This window comes from Canis lupus, chromosome 32 (assembly GCF_048164855.1).
Source record: "Canis lupus baileyi chromosome 32, mCanLup2.hap1, whole genome shotgun sequence".
NCBI classification, from domain to species: domain Eukaryota; kingdom Metazoa; phylum Chordata; class Mammalia; order Carnivora; family Canidae; genus Canis; species Canis lupus.
In genome coordinates this window covers 21,962,256-21,987,772 of record NC_132869.1, presented here as the reverse complement: position 1 = coordinate 21,987,772, position 25,517 = coordinate 21,962,256, and the positions used below count along the sequence as shown (strand labels likewise).

Genomic DNA, 25,517 nt, shown 5'->3' with positions numbered 1-25,517 from the left:
CCATAGCAGACCATGCCATCAAGCTTCTTATAGTCTTATCAAGGAAATTGTATATGTCCACATGAAATATTAACATAAGAAGAGTGGATATCATGTGCTAATATGAATGACAAGTTGTGTGGTAGAAGTTAGACACTAAGCAGGTGGCAATATCATCTGAGAAGTTTATAATATGTTATAAAAGAAAGGATATGATTTGAGTTGATTTGATCATGTCCTTACCAGAAGATAGTATTTACATCTAAAGAAAATAACAGCACTGAAAAAGCACAGTACTTCCTTGGGTACCAATCCCATCACTGTTCATTTCTCTGAGAAGATGACGTATATGAATAATTTCTGTTACAAATTTGGACACATTCTCTTCATTGATTTTTGCTCTAAAAGTTTACTTTACCAATATTGGGAATGGACTTATATATGTCAATAGGCAAGAGTTCCAATATGTATGAATGGAGAATGCCCAAGAGTCCCATGGTTACTACTCATTCCTCAGAGCCTATGATGCATGTCCTGACAGGAAGCACAGCTTCCCTTGTGACTTCCTTTGTGACTCTCTCTACAGTGGCCCACAGTGGCCCTACCCATGGCACTTTGGGTACAGTACCCAGTAGGGCAGAGATACATGTAAAATGGATATGTGGAGCCTGCTGGGGCTCAGGTCAATCCAGCTTAGAGAGTCCCAGAAAGACACCTGAAATCATCTGTGGAATTGAACCATTCCTAAGCTTCACAGATTTCTAAACAGATAAAATTTAACCATTCCACTCTACACAAGTCTACTGACAAAGAATGAAACGAGAGACTTCAAAGAAGTTTCCAGGATGGATCCTTGGGTAAGTCTTCCCACTCCATTATTTTCACACATTTCAAGTAATTATTACTTACTGTGGAAAAGGAAAATAGTTTCCTCAAACCATTTTCCCCCACCCATCTGCTGTCAGAATAGTCATTATGACGGAAAATATGTCTACAGAACTGCATAGAACAAAACAAAACACAGCACTGCTACCAAAAGGCAATAGTGCATCCACATAACAGAGTATGAATTCTCAGTTCTCCATTCCAGTAGTCTGCCTTAGACTATTAAACACATGATGAAATGAGAGAGAACGTGTACAGACACATGCTATGTCCTTCATGTACATCCACACATTTGCTTTTAAATGAAAAGGTCTTAATGCCATGTTTTAGCTCATATTTTTCTACTTTCCATAGTCCTAATTTTAAACTTTACCTTCAACATGCTGTATTTATCATTCTTAAAATGTAGGGGATATAAGCTGGCAATAATAGTCATTTGGAGCATGCATTGTAAGTTACAGAGAAAATAGAGGTTCTGGTTTATTATGCTGAAGCTGTAAAGCCACGAATACAAAATATGGCTGGCAGTCAACTTGCTTTATTCTTCTTTTAACAACTTACTAACAGTGTGTAAATAATAAAAGCAAACTTTGATTTTTCCATCAGAGCTCTCTGAAATGGATACTAGAGTGCATTTAACATTGTGACCAGAAATATTGAAATTTGACAGCTGAGAGGTTAAAGGTCTCAAATTTATACATCGAGGTGTTTGTTCCTGTCATCATCCCAGCAGCTTCCTCGGAATAACCCCTTTTGCTTACTGAACCTTTGAGAAACAGAGAACATTAAGTAATACATCTTGGCACATGTCCTGGGATTTTTGCTCCCATCAGGAAGCAAGCCATCCTAAACTCACTAAAAGAATTCTAGGGATATGAAAGGACATCCTTACAACCATTAACTGTACTGTGTAGGAAAATCTCCTATTCTTTGGGCCCACACTCTAAATATATTAGCCTAAACTCCTGGATTGTGTGCTTGGTTTCCCACATACCTCTCATCTGATAACTTCCTTCTGCCAAAATTATATTTGCTGATAGAAAATGATCAGTTGAACTCTTGCTAAAAAGGTGGGAATACTACCTTACTCCAGCAAAATTTATCTTCAGCACAAACACACCCTCCCATTTCATGGCCCATTTCAGTATCTATCTCCCCTTTCAAGTAACATACATTCTATCCTTCACGTCAGCTCCCAGGCATTCAGACTGCCCTGTCCTCCCCACTAGCCAGCTGATCAGAATTCACGCTGTTACTATTGAGAAGATTTGGGTCCACCTCAAATCTTGACTCTCCAAATGCATAAATCTAGTAACAAATTTGCAAAATATGTGGCAGTAATTTCTTCAAATAGAATAGTAGTAAACAACAAGAGTTATAAAGGAACAAGGAGAGGATTATCACAATATTTCACACACATTAAATATTTATCTGGCCTTATTCTAAATGGATCACATTTTTTAACTCATTTAATTCTCACAACAATCCCATTAGACTTATGCTATTTTATCCCTTCTCTCTTTTTTCCTTTTTAAACAGAAAACAACAAAATGGCAAAGGCTCTTTTTCTTAAAGATGACTTAAGATAAAAGATTCTGGGTAGTCTGCTAGACTCTACCACCAGAGAGGGATGTGACTAGTTCCCATTGCAATATGTACAGTTACTAAATGTCATGAATTTTCAAGATCACTTGAAAATTGATTGGTGCTTAGAATGAAGAGTCCTGGAACACCAGGATTCTCCCACAAACCCATTCTTTTTTTTTTTTTTTTTATGATAGTCACAGAGAGAGAGAGAGAGAGAGAGAGAGGCAGAGACATAAGCAGAGGGAGAAGCAGGCTCCATGCACCGGGAGCCCGATGTGGGATTCGATCCTGGGTCTCCAGGATCGTGCCCTGGGCCAAAGGCAGGCGCCAAACTGCTGCGCCACCCAGGGATCCCCTACAAGCCCATTCTTAATAAAATATACTTCATTAAGAATTTAATGTGTTAGGGTGCCTGGGTGGCTCAGTCACTTAAGCATCTGCCTTCAGTTCAGGTCATAATCCAGGGTCCTGGGATTGAGTCCCATATTGGGCTCGCTATTCAGTGGCAAGTCTGCTTCTCCCTCTCCCTCTACTCCTCTCCCCTGCTCATGCTCTCTCTCTCAAATAAATACATTAAAATCTTTTAAAAATAAATTTAGAAAATTAAATTTTAAAAAAGGATTCAATGTGTTATCCATCCCAAAGATATTTGTCATCTAATAATATCTCAAACCAGAGGGATTAATAGTCAAAGACTGAACGTTAGGCATCACTCTTCTACAAAAAAAGATATCTTTGTATCCTTTGAAATTATACTACACCAAATAACCATATCTCCACTTGTGAAAAAGGCCTTAACTGATTGAAGTAAGACAAAACAGGCAAGTCTGACTCAATGTGCCAAACACTATTCTAGGCATTGAAGGAGACAAAGAGAGGGAGACAGACAGTATATCATGCTCAGGGAGGTGGGCAGGTGAGAGTGCAGCTGAAGTTTCAGGATAAATGGATATCAGTTCAGCCAAGGGGCCTTGGGAAGAGATTCCCACCACAAAGTTCCTTGGGAAGACCCACTGGCACTGCAGAGTGAGACTGGGCAAACCTCACTAGGCAGGCTGAGCTGAAGGTCCCCAGGAATGTGGGCAGTCACATCAGCATCAGAACAGGGAAGAGAACCCTGTTGCTCAGAAACATGGCCTCTACTGGGGTACTCAGGGCTGAGCAGAGGAGGCAGTGCACACAGACATGCAGATACACACACACACACACACACACATACATCCCTTAGAAACTGCACAAAACGAAGGTGGTAGATGGAAATGATCCCTCTGGGTAAGTCCAGACCAAGGGTGGTCAGTTTTATTTCCCTCCAAAGAAATTGATATTGATATGAACTCCCCTAAACCTAGGCAGAAGCATAGAGTGCAAAAGGAAAAAATGCTACAAATAAATAGGTATTTTATGTGTCTGCTATGAAACACCTGCATAAAAGGGAAAAGGGAGGAAAATCTATTTTACACCTCAAATCTAAAGATTTTACATTCCCTTCAAGTTTTTATATTAGAGCCTAGACTTGGTATTTTATACATGTGGCCCACTCTTTATAGCTCTCTGATAAAAATAAATGTGAGGAGAAAGAACAGGCTAGACAAGCTACCACATCGCCCCTTCCTCATATTTTGCGAAAATTATCTTTCCTCAGACTCACAAAAGTCTCAAACTCTGCATGATTTACTAGGCAGGCTTTGGAAGCCAAAGCTTTTGTGGACCAGTCAGCCATGGCATATGGGCTCAAATTTTCTTAGCTCATCTACAGGTACCAGATTTACCACCCCCTCTTGGTCAGAAGAACACAGCTATGCTATGTAATGTTTTTAATAATGTGGGATCACTCTTTCGTCCTCATTATATCCTCTAAAGCTTGAATAAAACTGCACAAACTTCTTCAGCAGCCATGAAATCTATTTCCTAGTTCCCATCTAAGAACAACAAGCTAATAAGTTTGATGTCTTAATATCAGCTTTCCTGATTTCTGGAATGAAAGCCCATCCGCTAGGTCCCAGCATCCCTACCCAAAAAGGCACAATCTCTGTTGATGCCCACACATCATAGCTTCTTTGGATAATACATTTTTCCACAAGCCTTAAAACTTGTTATTAAGGTGCCTACAGCACCATGTAAGCAACTTGGAAGCAAGCCTCTCACTGAATGAATATTAAATCTCTTGGGTCAATAGGTCCTCCTGCTTCCCTGGCAGATAGAGTAAGAAAAGATGCCATGTTTTCCTTAGCTACCTAATGGCTCTCTAACTGCTGGTTTCCATTTTCAGTCTGGCACAAACAAAAAGGCTTGCAGCCCCTTCCATGGTCTCTTGAGCTCACCAACCACCATGCAAAGGCAGCAATTTTTCATTATTGATAAAATGTAATGTCATAATGTCATGGCCTTTCAGGTCATCATTTTGGTAAGTCAGCAATGACATTATCACTTTTTATAATGATAACAAATGGCCATAATGTTTGCATGTAATTTTCATTGACTCCTTCAGAATTCTCATTCAACCCCGTCAACAGATGGAACTTAATAGCAACTTCATATGTCTTTTTCCTTAGATCTGCTGAAGGCTAATAGTAAAATCTGCATGAATCAAAGCTTATTAAAAGCACAATGGCTATTCCGCCACCCCCCTTTTAACTGAATGTTTTAGTTTTAGAATGAAAAAAATTTGCAAAATGTATTTGTAACATTGGATTTGGGCATGGAAATGAATTAAGTACATTTACTTGCTATTCATTCATGAACTCTCACTAACCCCTTTCTGTTCTGTCCAGACCTGCACTTCTCCAATCTGTCCAGTGATTTTTGAGTGCTGTGTTCTGACTGTTTCATAGTAATCATAGAACATTAATTGGTCTAAATGATAAGAATCATTCATGGGGCTCTTATTTCCATATATTAGCCTTCTGACTCCTCTTCTCCCTGAGAAAGTAAAAATATTTCATTGTTTGAGCCCAGAACTAAAACCAGCATTCCTTAGAAAGTCCTTATTTTTTCAATTTATTGACAATAGAGTAACAAACAGAGTAAAGCTAGAACAAGTTTACACACTAGTCCTAAAAACACTCAGTCTAAAACACACTTGGGAGATCTCAAGAAATATTTTAGAACTCATTTAGTACTTCATGAAGAAGAAAGAAAAGAGAGGAGAAAAATTCTCACTCACAAGCTCTCTGGCCTAGGGTATGTTTGTATGTATCATATCATCTAATCTTCATAACAAACCTCTCCTCCAAAAAAATAAGAATCACTCTCTGCTTTTAACAGATGAGGAAACTGAAACTGATGCTCAAGGAGATCACAGAACTTATGAGTCAAGAAACCAGCATTCAGACATAGCAGTTCTGATTCCAAAACTCATGAGTGTTCCATCACACAAAACTCCCAAAGCAGTTATTCCCCTATCGAAGGAAGAACCAAATCTTTCAGCCATCCAAATAAAGTCATCATACATTCAGAGAAAAGATATGAGTAGATTTCAGATGTAGAAACTCTTTATGTTGCCATTAATACATCCATTTAGACTATTATTGGTACCAGTCTCAGGGCAGTCACATCTTAACTGAGTTAATGACTTCAATGCATCTGTGTGATTCCTCATTTGATGCCCTTTCCACATTATTCAGTAGATTTCACTACTGTCCAAATTAGGTAGTTTCATCAGATCTGTAGATCAGCAGCCCTCTAGCTGACATGGTAAAACCATGTAAAAGAGTAAATATTGGTGTTAGGATGAGAGTTTCCCACACCTGTTCTAGTCAATCAGAGGAGGCACTCATTACCACCTCCACTTAAAATAACAAACATTTCTAAAGATTTTACTGTTCACAAAGCACCATTCTACTCTTGCATTTATCCTCACAGCAATCCTATGTTAAGGTAAAGAAACAGATTACTTGATTTATCCAAGTTCATAGAGACACCAAGTGGCAAAAAAAAAAAAAAAAAAAAAAAATTCCAAGCAAACATCTCTGGCTCAACTGTTCATGCTTTTTCCACTCTACCAAGGCTTTTAGTGTATTTAGGGAATATGATTTCCAAAAGCAATGTACCTACCAGTATTGGGGGAAAGTTCAGCACTTCCTCCAAGGGGCAGGCCAGGCAAACACCAGGACCTCATAGAATAGAAGTCTTCTAGAAATGGAATGGTGGTATAAGGGAGTATAGAGGAAGGACTTGCAGAGAATGAGGGCTAACAAGCTATTCTATCTAATGAATTATAAGTACATGCTGGAAAAGAGGAAGGACTTCTCTTCACTCCTCTTCATTCATTCAGTAGATCCTGGAGGCTTACTCTCCATTCAATCATGTGTTCATTAATTCAATATACATTACTGAGCACCTTCTCTAGGCCAACGTCATACCAAGCATGGATGATACAATAGTGAATGAAACACACATCGACCTGCCCTCGTGGAGTTCACATTTGTGCAGATGAGATGGTCACTAATGTCATGAAAAATCATCTCACTACTATTGATGTACATGAAGACCAGTTGTGAGGACATAGAATTCGACCAATCCCAAGGAGTTAAGAAAGACCTCTCTAAAGATGAGACATTTACATTGAGATTTGAGGCATTAATGAGTAGAAGTCACCAGGCAAAACATTAGGGAACCAATTTTCCACCCTTGCCTCCCTCTTTAAGGTTCCTTTCTGCTTGGTTTCCCTTGCCTTATTAGCCAAATACTATGGCTATCATGATGGTTACCACCTCAACCTTAATTTAGCACTTATCTGGTCTAACTCACTAACAATTTGGAGATCTGTGTATGTGTAACTTTGACAGGTCAGAGGTAGCCTGAAGGACATGCCTGATGATTTTCTGCCATGTTTGGTTTTAAATCATAGCTAATCTGGCAGTTGCTACATTGACCATCCCTCTTTCTCTTTCCTTCTCTTTGTATGACTCCTCACAATGAGTTGACATGCCCCTCTGTATACTAAGCCATACAAAACTCCACATTCCATTCCTTCTTTTTCATCTTTTTCCTTTTCATATATTACTATGAACTGAATTGAGTTTCTCCAAAATTCATATGATGAAAATCTACTTCCCAGTGTGATTGTTTGGAGACAGGGATTTAGGGAGGTAATTAAGGCTAAACGAAGTCATAAATGATAACTTTAATCCAAAGGGGCTGGTGTACTTGTAAGAAGAAGGAGAGATACCAGAGAGGCACATTTTTTTCCTCTCTCTCTCTCTCTCTCTCTCTCTCTCTCCTTCCTTCTCTACCTCCCTCCTTCCCTGTGTGTGTGTGTGTGTGTGTGTGTGTGTGTGTGTGTGTGTGTGTCTACCCACCCATCAAGAAAAGGCCATGTTAGGACACAGTGAGAAGTCAGCTATATGTAAGCCAGAAAAGAGACTCACCAGAAACCAACCCTACTAACACCTTGATCTTGAATTTCAAGTCTCCAAACCTGTGAGAAAATAAATTTCTAGTGTTTAAGACACCCAAACTGTGGTATTTTATTAGGACAGCCCAAAATGACTAATAGAGATGTGAAAACAAAAATCTGCAAGGTATAGCACATTCATTAGAAGTGTTAATAGAACTGTATTAACAAGTATTGCAAAAGTAGTAACTGCACAATTTGTACTCCTAGCTCTGGTACCCAGGAAGAGGAAATGACAGTAACATGGGGAAAAAAAATTATTGTAGAGATTGTCCAGGCAGGAAGGCTATGAACCAGCATTACTGCAGGTAAATGATACTTTCAGATGCTGTTTACCTGCAGCATCACTGCAGGTAAATGACACTTTCAGGTGTCTGTTCTAAAACTTTGTTTTTAAATTATCTTCACCATATTCTGTAATTATGTATCCAAAGAAGATACAGATCCTTCCTGAAAGAATTTTAGAATGGTTTATATCAGAAAGAGTAGGCAGCCATCCACTTACTAGGAGCAACCTCTTCGCCTAAAGACAAAGATGGTAAAGCCATTGTTTTCTAATAGGGGATTAAGCTGGAGAGGAGGGAAGGTTTAAAGAAAAGTAAAGACTGATAAACTTTCAGATTTGGCACACCAAATCCCATGGAACTTTATGTTCTTGGTGGCCATATAGATAGCAGATGTCATGATTTTCCCTTTTTCAATTGTAGGCACAGTAGAGGGAAAGGATTCAAACCTTCCAAGTTGATCTGTAGTTCTAGAAAGGGAATTGTAGTCTTCCTTGGGTTAACTTGAAAGCAGACACAATGTTTTACTTAAGCTTAAGTAGACATTTTACAAGATTTCTGAAAACACTACGTAATCCAAAGGAAAAAGGTATTGTATCAGTCAGTTATATCTAATAATGCTGAGTAATAGACCACTCTAAAACTCAGTAACAGCTAAACAATAAACATTTATTTCTCATTCATGAATCCGTGAGTCAGCTGAAGTTTGTCTGATATAAGCTGAACTCAATTGAAGGTTGGGTTCAGGTTTTTCATTCTCCTTGGACAGTGGCTACTTAAATATATTATTCTCATAGCAAAAGTTAAAAGTACAAGAAGTTCAGCAGAAGTGCAGAAGGATATCTAAAGCCGTTTCTGTAAGTCTTAGTCAAAACAAATCATAAACCAGTCCCAAAATCAAAATGCAGGGAAGCACCCTCCACCTACCACAAGACCAAACCAAGTTATAGGGCCAAGCCCAACATCAATAGGATGAGAATGTATACTCCTCCCATGGGGGTTGGAGGAGGAAGAGGAGAGTGAATATTTGCTTAACCATAATCTAATTGACCACAGAAATGCTACCTGTACTTTACAGATAAGAAAACTAAGGTCACTTTTTCAAAGTACAGAGCTAGGAGTTGAATAAAATTCTATATTTTTCCAAAGTTTACATTCTTTTCATTCATCTAATACCTTCCAAGTAATAGAAGAGAAAATATAAGAAAACACTGTCACAGAGATGATAGGCAACAACAGACTAAAGAGACATGTTTATAAACTAGGACCAAGAAATGCCTAAAGGAAGGAACAACACATGGAAGTTAGTCCACCAAATACAGTCATTTCATTATTCAAAAAATACTTATTGAACACTCACTTGGCACTAAACACTGTGATAAGCACTAAAGGCAGGATTGTTATTCTAGACAGGCATGCCAGTTAGATGGCACTTAGTTAAATGAAGCCAATCTGGAAGCAGTGCCTTCCTAGATCCTTTTGAGGACCTCTTCTTTTACATACTCCTTGGCATCTAACTGCCCCACCTTGCCAGGCCTGAACACCTAGATACCTATCCCCCAAACCTTCCTCTATAACCAGCCAGCTCAGCAGCTTAAAACAACTTAGGCTTCCTTCAACCAAGACCAAGCACCACTAGACCATTCTGAAAGGAAGCCCATCACTGGAATAACTTCTTAAATGACGTAGCACTTTCTACCTCATTTATCCTAATTCTCCCCTACTATAGTTTTCTTGCTACCTTTCCTATCACCACACTTTTACCTTATATTTATACATACCCCTAGCTCTCCTGACTATAATCTCTGCTGGTTCAACAACAATGGCTGTCTATCACAATAATAAATTCCTAGATTACTTCACGTATTCCATAAAATGCTCAGGCAACTTGTACCCAGTCCTGCATGATACAACAAATATTCCGTGAAATCACCCAAAGATCCACCCATAACATCCAGCAAAAGTTTTTAAAATCCCTTTTTTCTTCTTTTAAAATCTCCAACATTTTCTTCCCACAAACATGGCAGCTGTCCCTAAAATTGCTTTCTTTCACCCAAAACTCTCCCCAAAATTCATGGGTATCCAGTCCCTACTGACTCTTTTTTTTTTTTTTTTTAATCTTTCCTTCCTTCTCTGCTTTCATTCTATCAGTGATCAAGGGCCCATTCAATGAGCCAGGTACCTCCAGGCTCAGAGTCTTAGCCTGACTGTTATCTCTGCTCCGAAAGGCTCTTTATCTAGATGTGTACCTGGTTTACTCTTGCCTCTCTTTTAGGCCTTTGCTCAAATGCCACCTCCACTGGGAGGCCTTCTCAGGCCACCCCAGGTAAAACTGGATGTTCTTATCACACACTTGTTACCTCCATCTTCCTTCCCTGTTTTCTCTACTTCCTCAGCACTTAACACCATCTGACATATATTTTCCTCCTTTACCTTGCATATTCCCTCTCTAGAGTGCAATCTCCATAAAGGTAGGAGTGTTATCCATTTTGTTTCCTGCTATATCCCCAACACAATGCCCAGTACACAGTGGGATTTAAAAAATATGTATTTACCCATTATTATTATTCTGCATAACAGAAACCAAAAAGAAATTGGCCAACTTGAGAGTGGTGGGGGAGATGAAGAGGAAGAAAGCTATGAATACTCAGCATATAATATCTTCTCTTTTTTTCACTCTGCCACACCATTGTCTGTAGTCTGACTCAGCCCCCAACATCCCACCTGAAACAGGTATCTGCTCACCCCCTTCCTCTGGCCACCCCATAACCATTCTGTGTTACCCCATTCCATCACATCCTCCCTAGTGATCTGAGCATGCTTTGTTTCACCCTCTAGAAAAAGAGGATATCCCTTCGTCCACTTTTGATACACTCAGTCTACAGTTCCAATGATTACTCATAGCATATATGGTGTTGTTTGGGGTGCTCCTAAAGGAATTCCCATAGAGACAAGAACTTATCCTATAGGAATCAATCTCTAATGATTAGAGATTAGGCCTGTAAGCCAAGGACTACACCTGACACACCATCAGTCACAGTTCCTCAGGAGAAAAGCAGCTTGTTTGCATATCATATGAGAGGATGTTTTTTTTTCCCTGTCATAGAAACAAGGTCACCCAAATAGACCACAGGATCACTGATCTCCGTGATGTGACCATGGAGAGATACCTAAAGTGCTATGCCCTCAAAGTGTAATGCCATTAGAGTGTTTCCAAGCACAGACATGTCATGAAATGTGGTTGGGGGATTATCAGTGGATGTATATTTTACCCTTGTTCTTCCTAGCTCCAATTTACCATAGATAATTGGGAATTGACTGAATCAGATAGACAGTAAATAGGTTAGCCATTTATTTCTAATAAAATCAAATCAACTACTTGTACTCCTCTCTTTCTCTATCTACCTCTTTACACTGTTAGGTAAAATAACACATATATAACATATATATAAATATACCACTTAAACAGTCAGAATTATAAAATTAAATCATAAAGCAACAAGAAGAAAATGTGGGTGAATACTTACCTGACATAGGTAAGGGAAGGAATATTTAATCATAAAAAAGAAAGGAAGAAACAACAAAGGAAATAATACTTTATTTTATAAAATATAAAACTGTAACTATTATTTGCATTAAATGATGAAAAAGTTTTGACATATCTTATATATAAAGAGCTCCTACAAATCAATAAGAAAAATATAAATATCCTGTATACAAAAATAAATGAAATCATGAATAGCCAATGAACAAAAAAGAAAATAAGAAATCATGAATAAAAAATATGAATACTTCACCAATAAGAATATACATATGAAAGCAAGACGATGTTTTCTGCCTATAGCTTTGCAAAATTTTTTTTTAAATTATTATACTCAATGGTGAGGAGAATGCAGAAAAATAAACACTTGATACTACTGCTGGAAAACTGGTGACCCCTTTCTGGAACGTAGTTTGGCAGTTTATATATATTCTTATTTTTTATATAAAAATTTCATCTTTAGGAATTTAACCTAAAAAAATCATCAGAGATTTACACAAATGTTTATTCATAGTGATGTTTGTTCTTTGTAGGCTTTTTATATTAGAAACACCCTAAATGCTTAACAATAAAGAAAAGCTAAGTAAATAGTGACAATCATACAGTAATATACCATGCAACTGAAATTAATTGTAGAAGATTGTATTTTCAAAAAATTACTGCAACAATATTTCTGGTTGCATATGCTCTTCCAGACCCTTGCCATTTCCCACTGTGGTAAGCTGAATAATGGCCTCCCAAAGATGTCCACATCCCAATCCCTGGTATTTGTGAGTATATACTTGTGTATATACAAGTATATACTTGTGAGTATATACAGGTGAGCCCAATGTAATCAACACAGGTCCTTTTAAGAGGGAGGCAGGAGAATCAGAGTCAGAAGGGAAAAAAAGTAATGATAAGCACAGAGGGTCACAGCCAGAGACAGTTGAAGATGCTTCAATGCTGGCCTTAAAGATAGAGGATTCATGAGCCAAGGAGGGCAGGCAACCTCCCAAAGCTAGAAAAGACAAGGAAATGGATTGTCCCCTAGACCCTGATAGGATACCTTGATTCTGGCCCAGTGAAACCCATTCAGAATTCTGACCTCCAAAACTGTAAGACAATAAACCTGTGTTGTTTTAAATTTGTAACATCACTGATAAGAAACTAACAAACCATTCAAGAGGTCTATATCTCAAGGGGAGAGCTTCTGTGGGCTTTGGGGTAGGCTTTTGTGTCTGCCTTGGTGACAAGCATGTGGCAGAAGGAAGGCTGTGTGACTTCCAAAACTAAGTTATAAATGGTGAGTTAGGGCAGCCCCGGTGGCGCAGCGGTTTGGCGCTGCCTGCAGCCTGGGGTGTGATCCTGGAGACCCGGGATGGAGTCCCACGTCGGGCTCCCTGCGTGGAGCCTGCTTCTCCCTCTGTCTGTGTCTCTGCCTCTCTCTCTCTGTGTCTATGGATGGATAAATAAAATCTTAAAAAAATAATAAAAAAATAAAAGGTGAGTTAGTGCTCACTTTGGCAGCACATATACTAATACTGGAACAATACAGAAAAAATTAGAATGGCCCCTGCACATGGATGACACAAATTCATGAAGTGTTCTATATTTTTATTGTCGAGTCATTATATTGTATACCTGAAAATAATATTACGTAACTATACTGAAATTAAATTTTTTAAATTGTTTTAAAGGGACACCTGGGTGGCTCATCCATTGAACGTCTGCCTTTGGCTCAGGGCGTGATCCCGGGATTCCGGATCAAGTCCCACATCAGGCTCCTTCTGGGGGGGCCTGCTTCTCCCTCTGCCTATGTCTCTGCCTCTCTCTGTGTGTCTCTCATTCATACATAAATAAAATCTTTAAAAAATAAAAATAAAAATAATAAATAAAAATAAAAATTGTTGTAAGGCGAGTTAGTGTAAACCTGGCCTTTCTTTATGGACATTTACTCGTAGAACCCTGAGCTGCAATGTAGGAAGCATGGTTACCCTGAAGCCACCATGCAGGAGAGAACACATTAGAGCCTGGGAGAAATGCCCAAGAAACCAGTTGTTCCAGCCGCCAGTTGTTTCTAGCCCACATACCAAAAATCTGAGTAAGCAAACTTCAGATAATTAGCCCAAGCCAGCTCCTGACTACAACTGCACAAAATACCCTTCATAAGAACTGCTTGGCTGAGCCTAGATAACTCTAGAACCATGAAAATAATAATAAAATTATTCTGTTGTTTTACGCCATTAGGTTTTGTGTTGGCTTTACACATCAATAAGTAACCAATACATTAATGATAAGGAGAAATGTTCAACATATAATATTAAGAGAAAAGAGTAGGGGTGTCCGGCTTGCTCAGTCAGTAGGTCACATGACTCTTGATCTCAGGGTCATGAGTTCAGGCCCCATGTTGGGTATAGAGCCTACTTTAAAAAAAAAAAAAAAAAGTCTATACGCTATCATCACAGTGTGTTTATGTGTGTGTCTGTGTGTACACAGAAAAAACTTGGAGTCCCCAAAATATGTTATAGAATGGTTATTTCTGTGGGCTAGGTGAGGAAATTAGTTTCTTCTTTATATTTTTATATTTCCAAAGCCTATAGAATAAACATGCATTCCTTTTGTGATCAGGGAAAATATTTTAAGCCCTTTAGTTCCTATTACTTTCAAGTATATCATGATTGCAGAAAGCATATGAGTGTATCCTGTATAGGAAAGTATGCATTCACACATGTATGTACATACCAAAGATAAAGAGAACTGGGGAAGGGGTCATTTGGTTAATTGGAGTGAGAACATGAACCTTTAAATCCTACTTTTATTCTTCCCTTCCCTGCAGTAGAAATGGCAGCAAATTCTTATAATATGGGGTCAAATACCTAATCCTTTTAGCCACTCCCAACTCAACTGTAATTGACTGATACTATTGGGTTTGGATTCCTTTCTGTGACACAGATAAAAGATTATGTATAGCTTCTCCCAGAAGAAGGAAAGTAACTATCTCTTTGAGAATCACTCTTTTCTTTGGGCATAGTGCCTAAAATTCATTAGGATTTTGCTGTTCTCTGTCAGTACCTCTGGAAGATAGGCACCTGGAAAAGAGTCAGGGGTGTGACAAAGGAGGAGATGCCAGAACTCTACTGCATTCCCATTAAATCTCATGATAATCCTGGAAGCGGAATTAACAATCCCCATTTTACAGATGAGAACATTTCGGCTCAGAAAGGTTCATCAATTTACCCAAGTCAAAGAGCTAACGAATGGCAGAACTGAACTTCCAATACAAAGCTTCTTATGGTCACACTGCACTTGTCTTCTCTTTTCCTCAGTTTTACAGTTCATACCTTCACCATTGTAGTGTGAATTAAATTTCTGAATATACATATCATAGTATATTACATGGAATAATGCCTACCACTTGAAAACGCCACACTATTCAGCGTTAGCTTCCATTTCAATTTTATGACTCAAAGTCACATCACAAAGCACAAGAAGGCCCTGGGGACAACAATTGCTCCCCTTTCAAAAATCCTGCATTCAGCATCTCACCATTTTGGGTGGGCAGCAACCTACCCAGCAGTTGTTGTTATTCCATGAAAACTAGAGCTGGCCTAGATCCCATGGAGTAGCAGCCCAGTGACCCACCTCAGACACACATTTCGCGTGCTCTTTTTCAAATTGCACAATAGCTCTCACACAGTCCAAGGGCTATCATTAAAAGTCAGCTGCTCTCCGAATGTGTCGATTCTGGTGGCACTGACAAGTGAGGGTAGGAGGCAGGATTGCTTCTATAAAATAAATGAGGAGGGAAATGGTGTCGGGATGGGATTTGCCTTCTGGCTGCACTGAAAACTGAGGCCTCTGTCTTTTGGCATTTCCTAAAAGGCCTCTTGAGCTTTCCTTGGCAAGCCTTGAGACTGAGGGTACTTTTAGCTGTTTAAGCCATCCTCTTCTAACAGGGGTCAAAGGGCTAGAAAGATCTTCGCAAAAGGATAGAGAAGGAATCATTAAAAGGGAGGAGAAAGAAAGTGACAGAAGGTCAGCCTTTTTTTCCTAATGGGTGGATCCCTGAGGGTTGGGCTCAGTGTCCGTCCGCATGCTGCACACACAGGCACCTAGCTTCCAGAAACCTACGGCAATTCGATTCACACTTCCCTGAGCAGGAGACCAGAGAAGCTCAAAGGGGCAGCCTGGGGAGGGTATAGAGATGAAAACAAACACAACAGAAATCTGGCTGTGATAAGCAAATTTCATTGATCAAATTAACTTAAAACAACAACAGTATTTCAATAAGCCAGAGAAAACAAATGCTTGAAATCTTTATGTGTGTTGAGTCTACCATAAAACTTACTTCTTTCAAATATAAATTTATTCTAAAAATGTTGCTTATTGCACTGCATGAAGCTTTATATAAGGACTGGTTTGGGATTAAAATTCACCTTTACATATAACACAAGACACAAATGGTGAAGGTTTTCACTGATTTTTAGTCAACAAGCAATAAACTGCATTTGCACCCACACACCTACTCCTAACACCCCATCTGGTAACATTTCCACGTTTCAAGCAAAGAAATCAATAGCAATAATCCATAAGGGACTCATAGGGTGTATATTTTTTTATCACACTGCCATTTGAAGAAAAAAATTTTCCTTACCTACTTAGAGCAAAAGGTTGTTCTTTTTGTACAATCACATGGAAAACTCCACACTATTATTGGAGGGGGAGAGGTTAAAAGGGAAAGGGAGATGAGTCAATTAAAACAAATGTGAGAAAATCTAAACATGTGTTTTTTACAGTATAGGTTCTATTTGAACAACCCAAATGATAATCAATGCCCAAGCTGAAAAACCCCCAATCAACCTGCAAAATTCAAAATTACACTATGGTTCAGTTTCTAAGGAAAGGACAGTTAAAATGCATGTTGATGTAACTTCTCAGAGAGGAAAGCCATCCTGCTTTCAAATTGCCGTGCAGAGAGAAGACACCATGCCTGAACCCTGAAATTTAGAACTATGCCATTGCTGATTTTCTGTGCGAGAAGGAAATATGATTCTTTGTTACTGCTCTTATTTATTGCAGACCTTGTCTGGAATCTGGTATTGAAGCCATGCTTGATGAGTTGCCGCCTTGAACTTTCCCACTGATCAATGCTGGTGCTGCTGCTGCATGAAAGAATAGCTTTCATGAGGAGCCACTATCACATGGGAAACCTAGCAAGCATTTTTTTTTAAATGGCCCAGAATCTTGTATGCTTAAGCTTCAGAACATGCCCCTTTGCAAAAATAATGGCAAATGGTGACTGACCATTTGAAAATTGGAATGTTACAACAGAAAGAGGTAAGGTCAAAAGCAGAAATCCTCCTTTCTATAAAATGATCAGATACCAGGGGATGAAAATGTGCAGGAAAAAGGAAGGCTAATATGAAGCAAGAGGACAGGAATCATATTTCTTCTCAGCAGGGTGACAAATAAAAAGTTGCCTTTATTTTTCTGTGCAAATAAACTTTACTTTAGGAATTGTAGCAGTGTTTGGTCTCCCATAAAATAGGCTTTATCTGCTGTGGTGACAACCTAAGGTAGGGAGGGGTTAGTTGCAGGGTAATTGCCATCTTTTCCATTATTTTTGTCAATATTTTTGTTATTTTGTGGTGAGATTGCAGGAGAAGTCCAGACAAATGCTATTAAGAATGAGGGCCAAGAGAAAGGTTTAATCCAATTCTTTGGCAGTTCATGCGGAAAGTATGTGTCACTGGAGTAGGCCAGGACAGAGTCTTCAAACACATGTAAGTTAGTCTCTGTGTAAAACCCCAGCCTGTCCATAAGTTCTATACTTTAGAGGCTTCACTGAATGGGATATCCATGGTAAAAGCATCCACTAGAAAGAAACCTTCCTTTGAGAAAGAAGTATGGCAAGCCATCAATAGCTGTTGAAAACTAATGACTTCAGAAGGATCCCAAACAACAAACAAAAGCCATGGGAAATTGGGACAATCCATGAACCTTCATTTAGTTTATGAAATGAAACAAGAATGAGATCTGAGCTAAGTTTAAGTAAGTTTAACCCAGATACCTTCACCCACTGGCCATATTCCTGGTTTTCTCATGAGCAATAAGTATTTTAAATAATTACTAATTCTACTATGAGTCAATTACGTGTTGATTATGGGCAGCCCAGGTGTCTCAGCAGTTTAGCGCCTGCCTTTGGCCCAGGGTATGATCCTGGAGACTCGGGATCAAGTCCCATGATGGCTCCCTGCATGGAGTCTGCTTCTCCCTATGCCTGTGTCTCTGCTTCTCATTCTCTCTGTGTCTCTCATGAATAAATAAATAAAATCTTTTTAAAAATTACATGCTTATTTTAACCTCTCCTCTACCCTCCAGACATTCCTAACACTTTCTATTCCCATGGTCAAAATTTGTGTGCATGCCACAACTTCTAGTATAGAGTTTTACCAGCTCAGTCTGGGTCTTGCCTTCCTTGTACTCTCAGTTTCCTGGCTCTGTGCTTTATATATAGTAGACATTCAAGTGTTAGTTGACTGACTGGTTGATTAAATGAATATATGAGGGCCTCATCCTTAAATATGTCATCATCAAAAAAAAAAAAAAATCACAGCAAAAACACCACCTGCCCTACCCCACATTCTCCTGTGGACAAACCTCCTCCAATAAGCTGTTGGCTGGAGCCCATCCAAAGTGGTGTCACAGCCTGGCAGCGTGCAAGCAGTCGTGACAAACGCCAGACCACTCTAAAAGTTACTCCATCCCTGGGAGGAAGGGAAGAAAACTACACATACCAGTCTAACTATGACTCATCAGTGAGCTAGGGGTAGACATGCGTCTGACTGCAGGTCCATCCACCAATGAAAGGTTCTCAGGGGACAACATAGGAAGCATGCCCAGTAATTTTGTGTTCCTGCATCTCTGGCAAACATCTAGTATGACTCAACTTGAGCCCAAAGAAGCCCCAAACAGGCTCAATAACAACACAGGGACCAAACCCTGACCATACCAGACAAAGAAAGCGTTGCAGATGACTGGACTGAAGGCTAACATGACTCAGCCACAACAATAGGGCATATACAACACACACAACACTCACAAAAGACACCTCTGAAGTGCCAGGTCCTGGTGAACAGGAGACATTGCACTGCAGGGCAGCCACCACCAGACCTCTTCTTCATAAGGTCACTACTTTCAAGAGCAGGAGATGTAGCTGATTTTCCTAACACATAGAAACACACACAGAAAGTTAGACAAAATGAGGGACAAAGAAATACACTCAGAATGAACAAATAGGACAAAAATGAAGCAAGAGAGCTAAATGAAATGTAGATAAGTAATATGCCTACTAGAGAATTTTAAACAAGTCATAAATACAGTTACTGGACTTGAGAAAAGAATGGAGAACCTCAGTAAGATTCTCAAAAAAAAAAGAGCTTTTTAGCATTAAAAAGAACCAATTGGAAATGAAGAACATAATCAATGAAATAAAAAATATACTAAGATTCTATGCACACAAGTATTTGTCTGTGAATAATAATTTTTTTATTCTTTTCTTACCCTTGCATCTTACACAGTATTGTTTTCCAAAATATAACTTACCTGACATTGTTTTCCAAATTTTAGCTGTTTCCTTAAATTTAAAAAAAAATTAAAAATTGTAATTATTTTCCATTTTAAAAAATACACTAGAAAGAATAAATAGTAGGCTACAAGAAGCAGAAAGCAGATCAACAACTCAGAGAACAGAGTAATGCAAAGCAATCAAGCTGAACAGGAAAAAGAAAATAATAATAATAAATGAAAATAGATTTAGTGAACACAGTGATACCATCAAGTAATAATACTATTCATGTTATAGGGATCCCAGGATAAGAGAGAGAGAAGGAGGCAGAAAATTTATTTAAAGAAATAATAGCTGAAAACTGAAATCTGTGGAAGGAAACAGAAATCCAGATCCAGGAAGTACAGAGAGACAAAATCAATGCAAATATGTCCATACCAAGACACATATTAAATAAAGTGACAGAAATATTGATAGACAGAATTTTAAAAGTAGCAAGAGAAAACAGTCACATACAAAGGAAACACTATACAACTTATCAGCTAATTTTTCAGCAGAAATTTTGCATGCCAGAATAAAGTGGCTGATATATTCAAAGTACTGAAAAAAAACCTTAAACTAAGATTACTTTATCCTGTGAGGCAATCATTCAGAATAGAAGGAAAGATAAAGATTTCCCAAACAAAAGTTAAAGGAAATCATCATAACTAAACCAGGTCTACAAGAAATGTTAAAGGGGACTCTGTGAGTGGGGAAAAAAAAGGCCAGAAGTAGGAGTAAGAAAAGTAGGAAGCACAAGAACAGTAAAATAAGTATATCTATAAAAGGTAGTCAAAGGATTCACAAAATAGAAGGATGTAAAGTATGATACCGTATACCTAAAACATGATGCACACCAAATACATAAAGTGCCTAATAATAAACATAAAGGAAGTAATCAATAATAATACAATAATAATAGGGGACTTTAATGAACACTAGGTATTATATAAGACTGATGAATCACTGACCTCTACCTCTGAAACTAGTAATAGATTATATGTTAATTAAATTTAAATTAATTAAATAAATATAAATTTTAAAAATAAACAAAATTTAACACTCCACTTACATCAGTGGAAAGGTCATCCAAATAAAAAATTAACAAGTAAACAATGGTCTTGAATGACACATTGGACCAGATGGATCTAACAGATATGTTCAGAACATTCCATCCTAAAACAGCAAAGAATACACATTCTTTCAAATGCACAAGGAACATTCTCCAGAATGTCTGGACAAAACAAGTCTCAACAAATTCAAAAAGATCAAAGTCATAACATGCATCTTTATGACCACACCACCATAAAACTAGATATTAACCACAAGAAAAAATCTGGAAAGAACACAAATACAAGGAGGTTAAATAACATACTTGATCTGAATGTCGGGGTGCCTGGTGGCTCAGTTGGTTAAGCATCTGCCTTCAGCTCAGGTCATGATCCCATGGTCCTGGGATTAAGCCATGCATCAGGCTCCCTGCTCAATAGGGAGCCTGCTTCTCCCTCTCCTCTCCACATGTGCTCTCTCACTATCTCTGTCTCTCTCTCTGTCTCTCTCTCTCTCAAATAAATAAAATAATTTTTAAATAAATTAAAATAAAATAATACACGAATGAGTCAACCAAGAAATCAAAGATGAAATCAAAAAATGCAGGTTGACAAATGAAAATGAAAACACATAGGTCCAAAATCTTTGGGTGGCAGCAAAAGCTGTTCTAAAGAGGGAAGTACAGGCCTATCTGCATGAAAATTTTCACATAAAAAAATTAACCTTACACCAAAAGGAGCTAGAAAAATAATAAACAAAACTCAAAACCAGCAGAAAAAGTAAATAATAAAGCAGAACTAAACAAAATATAGACAAAAAAAAAATCCGTGAAACTAGGAGCTGGTTCTTCAAAAAGATCAACAAAATTGATAAACCTTTAGCCAGACTCATCAAAAATAAAAAAAAAAAATTAAAGAGAGAGATGGAGGGGGATACCTAAAGAAATTCAATGAAATGAAAAAGAAGAAATAACAACCAATACCACAGAAATACCAAGGGTTATAAGAGAATATTAAGAAAAATTGTATGCCAACAAATTGGACAACCTAGAAGAAATGATTTAATTCCTAGAAACATAATCTACCAAAAGTGAAGCAGAAAGAAATACAAAATTTGAACAAACTACCAGCAATGAAATTGGATCAGTAATCAAAACATCAAAACACTGCCAACAAACAAAAGTCCAGGATCAGATGGCTTCACAGGTGAATTCTACCAAGTATTCAAAAAAAAAGTTAATACCTATTCTTCTCAAATTATTCTAAAAAACAAAGAGGAAGGAAAGCTTCCAAATTCATTCTACAAAGCCAGCATTAACCAGATACCAAAACCAGATAAAGACAAGACAAAAAAGAGAACTATGAAGAATAAAGAGAACTTCATCAACAAAATATTAGCAAACTAAATACAATACAATTTTTTTAAAAATCATTCACCATGATCAAATGGGACTTATTCCTGGGATGCAAGGGTGATTCAATACTCACAAATCAATCACCATGATAATCACATCAACAAGAGAAAGGATAGAAAGGAATTTCAATAGATGCAGAAAAAGCACTTCACAAAGTACAACAACCATTCATGATAGAAACCCTCGACATAGTAGATTTAGAGAGAATATACTTCAATATAATAAAGGCCATCTATGAAAAACCCACAGCTAATATTATCCTCAATGGTGAAAATTTGAGATCTTTCTCCCTAGGATAAGGAACAAGACAAGGAAGTCCACTCTCATCACTTTTTTCAACATTGTACTGAAAGTCCTAACCACAGCAATCAGACAAGAAAAAGAAGTAAGAGGCATCTAAATTGGTAAGGAAGAATAAGGTGCCTAGGTAGCTCAGGTGGTTAAGGGTCTACCTTTGGCACAGGTCATGATCACAGAGTTCTGGGACTGAGCCCTGTGTCAGTCTCCCTGTTCATGGGGGAATCTGCTTCTCCCTCCCCCAGCTCCTGCTCATTCTCTCTCTCTTTCTCTCTCTCTCAAATAAATAATATCTTCAAATTGGTAAGGAAGAATTAAAACTTTCACTATTTGCAGATGATATGGGCATATATAGAAAACCCTAAAGACTTCACCAAAAAACTAGTAGAACTGACAAATAAACTCAGTAAAGTCTCAGGATACAAAATCAATCTACAAAAATCTGTTGCTTTTCTATATACTAATAGCAGCAGAAAAATAAATTTCTATATACTAATGAAGCAGCAGAAAAAGAAATTCAGAAAACAATCCCATTTAAATTGCACCAAAAATAATAAAGTACCTAGGGATAAACATAACAAAGAAGTAAAAGATTTAGACTCTGAGAACTATAAAACACTGATGAAAGAAACTGAAGTAGACAAAAAGAAATGGAAAGACATTCCATGCTCATGGATTGGAAGAACAAATATTGTTAGAATGTCTATATTACCCAAAGCAATCTATATATTCAATGCAATCCCTATCAAAATATAACAGCATTTTTCATAGAACTAGAACAAACAATTCTAAAATTTGTATGGAGTCAAAAAAGATCCCGAATAGCCAAACCAATCTTGAAAAAGAGAAGCAAAGCTGACTTCAGAAAAGAGAAGCAATTTCAGACTTCAAGTTATATTACAAAGCTATAGTAATCAAAGCTGTGTGGCAGTGACATAAAAATAGACAAACAGATCAATAGAACAGAATAGAAAACCCAAAAAAAACCCCACAATTATATGGTCAATTAATCTTCAACAAAGGAGGCAAGAAAATGCAATGGGAAAAGACCATCTCTTCAACAAATGGTGTTAAGAAAGCTGGACAGCTACATGCAAAAGAATGAAACTGGACTACTTTCTTACACCATACACAAAAATAAACTCAAAGTTGATTAAAGGCCTAAATGTGAGGCCTAAAACCACAGACATCCTAGAAGAGAGCACAGGTGGTTATGACCCTGATATTGGCCATAGGAACATTTTTATAGATAGGTCCCCTGAGACAAGGGAAATAAAAGCAAAAATAAAAAAAAATAAAAATAAAAAAAATAAATAAAATAAATAAATAAAAAAAAAAAGCAAAAATAAGCAATTGGGACTAAATCAAAATAAAAAGCTCCTGCACAGCAAAGACAACAACCAACAAAATTAAAAGGCAACCTACAGAATGGGAGAAGATATTTGCAAATAACATATCTGAAAAAATGGTTAGTATCCAAAATATATAAAGAACTTATAAAACCCAACATCCAAAAAACAATCTGATTACAAAATGAGCAAAGACATAAACAGACATTTCTACAAAAAAAAGACATACAGATGGTCAACAGACACATGAAAAGGTGCTCAATATCACTCATCATCATGGAAATGCAAATCAAAACCACAATGAGATATCACCTCACAGTTATCAGAATGGCTGAAATTAAAAACACAAGAAACAACAAGAGTTGGCAAAAATGTGGAGAAAAAGGAATCCTCATACACTATTAGTGGGAATGCAAACTAGAGAAGCCACTGTGGAAAATAGTACAGAAGTTCCTCAAAAAAATAAAAATTTAATAAAATTTAATTTAAAAATAGATCCTGTAATTCCAAACTGGGCATTTAACCAAAGAATACAAAAATACTAATTCAAAAAGATATATGCCCCCTATGTTTATTGCAGCATTATTTTCAATAGCCAAATTATGGAAGCAGTCCAAGTATCCATTAATGGATGAATTATAAGGAAGATATGGTATATATATATAATATATATATATATATATAATGGAATATTACAAAGTGGAATATTACTCAGCAATAAAGAATGAAACCTTGCTATTTGCAATGACATGGATGGATCCTAAGTATATAACGCTACGTGAAATAAGTCAGTTAAGAGGAAAAAATTGCACATGATTTCACTGATATGTGGGATTTAAGAAATGAAACTAATGAACAAAGAAAAAAAGAGACAAACCAAAAAACAGACTCTTAACTACAGAGAACAAACTGATGCTTATCAGAGGGGAAGTAGTTAGGGGGATTGGTGAAATAAGTGAAGGGAATTAAAAGTACACTTATCTTGATGAGCACTGAATAATGTATAGAATTGTTGAATTACTATATTGTACACCTGAAACTAATATAACACTGTATGTTAACTCTACTAGAATTGAAAAAATTTTTTAAAAATCACAGCAGAAAATCTCTCTAACTCCTGTTCCATTTTTTTACTTTTTTTTGCAATTTTTTAATTTAAATTCAATTTGCCAACATATAGTATAATACCCAGTGCTCATCCCATCACACACTCTCCTCAGTGCCTGTCACCCAGTTACCCCATCCCCATCCACCTCCCGTTACATAACCCTTTGTTGGTTTCCAAGAATCAGAAGTCTCTCATGGTTTGTCTCCCTCTCTAATTTTTCCAACTCAGTTCCCTTCCTTTCCCTTATGATCCCTTTCACTATTTCTTATATTCCATGTATGAGTGAAACCATATGACGATTGTCTTTCTCCAACTGACTTATTTCACTCAGCATAATACCCTCCTAGTTCTATCTTCGTTGAAGCAAATGGTGGGTATTCGTCTTTTCTGATGGCTAGCATTTGTTGAACATGTCTCATATATGATGTTCTTGGCATCTTGCAACTGTTCTCTTATTCAAATCTATTACATTAAAACAAAATTATTATTATTATTATTATCACTCCCATTATACAGATAAAGAAACTGAAGCACAAAAATTTAAGTAATTTTTTCAGCTAATAAGCATCAAAGACAAGATTTCGATCTAGGCAATCTCACTCCAAAATTTAAGCTCTTAACCAACTTACTATTTGGCTTTAAGCAGTTCCTTACCCAAGAGTACTTAGGCAAAGGGTACTCTAACCAGGGAGAGAGAAGAATAGGAGATATGTGTAAGCTCTAAACTCTTTTTCTATAAAAGAGGCATAATAAAAAATGCCTACTTCATAAGGTGAAGGAATAATTAAGGTGAGGAATAAATTAATTAATATGTCAAACATTTATTCCAGTGCCTGGCACACTGTAAGCTCTCTAAAAATGTTAATTATTATTATTATTATTATTATTATTATCATTATCATTATCATTATCATTATTGCAAGGATAGTGAGTGGTGGAGTCAGAAGCAAACTCAGCTTTCTCCATTTCCAAACTCTAGACTGGATATATATAAAAGTAAAAAAGAAATACTTCAAAATTAGTTTAACTATTTAGAAATG

General features: G+C 37.3%; 1 long non-coding RNA gene and 1 other non-coding gene across 2 annotated transcripts; both read left to right on the top strand.

Annotated features, from left to right (window-relative positions):
* Positions 1-592: 592 nt before the first annotated feature.
* LOC140622626 (uncharacterized) lies at positions 593-13,571 on the top strand. The gene is made up of 2 exons (XR_012022325.1): positions 593-836; positions 13,351-13,571. It is a non-coding gene; the product is annotated as an uncharacterized lncRNA (long non-coding RNA).
* Positions 13,165-13,269, top strand: LOC140623389 (U6 spliceosomal RNA). Its single transcript, XR_012023012.1, has one exon. It is a non-coding gene; the product is annotated as a U6 spliceosomal RNA (small nuclear RNA).
* Positions 13,572-25,517: the final 11,946 nt, after the last annotated feature.